Source organism: Halyomorpha halys, unplaced genomic scaffold, assembly GCF_000696795.3.
Source record: "Halyomorpha halys isolate HHAL.00 unplaced genomic scaffold, Hhal_1.1 Scaffold7268.1, whole genome shotgun sequence".
NCBI lineage: Eukaryota > Metazoa > Arthropoda > Insecta > Hemiptera > Pentatomidae > Halyomorpha > Halyomorpha halys.
This window is the reverse complement of record NW_027109594.1, coordinates 5,437-6,243: the sequence shown is the minus strand read 5'-3', so window position 1 is coordinate 6,243 and position 807 is coordinate 5,437.

Sequence of the window (807 nt, the reverse complement as noted above, 5' to 3'; positions counted from 1 at the left end):
GTAGCATCTTGTATATTTGCACTGCGCGGCTACGTGTCCGGTTTTGTTACATTCGTAGCAGCGCCGGTCCGATCGCTGCCTCCTTTCCTCTGGTCCTCTACTTGGCCTCTTTTCAAAGCCGCCCCTATTGTGGGTGGTCCGTCTGCCGGAACTTCGCTGCTGTCTTCGTGGCGACCTCACTTCCGTCCACTCTGCTTCGGATTTCTCGAAGCGGGCTTCCCTACGTTCCCTTGCGTCCACAAGATCATGGGCGCAGTCAATGAAATCCCGATCCCTGGGCAGCGATCCAGGACGGTCCAAATAATGGTGAAGTTGGACCTTCAGCACCCCTTTCAAGAACTCCATCTTCTGGGATCCCTCTGCCTGTCCGCACGTCTCCATTTTCTCCGTCAGCCGGTTATAAAGAACCAGCAGTTTTTCTGCGAACTCGCCCTCCGACTGACCCTGGGCTCGCCGTTCCTTAAATAAATAGAAAACGTCCTCCTCCGGAGTCCATCTTCCGCCGCCGTATAATTTCTTTAGACAAACCTTTAACGTTTCCCAGGGTAATGTCAAGTCGCCCTGTACCACGTTCAGAACTCGTCTCGAGATACGACCGACCAGGGAGGCCTCGAGTAGCTTTACATCTAATTCTAACAGCGTGCCTGTTCGTTGTCTGGTGGCGATTAAACTCTTGATCTGATCACCGCCTTTAAGGAAATGTTCCAGGTCACCTACTATCCCAGTGAACGGTTCCAACTGGCTGATCACTTCATTGATGAACGCAGAGTTCTGCGTTCTTATCTTTAACAATTCCATTTGAGTGTT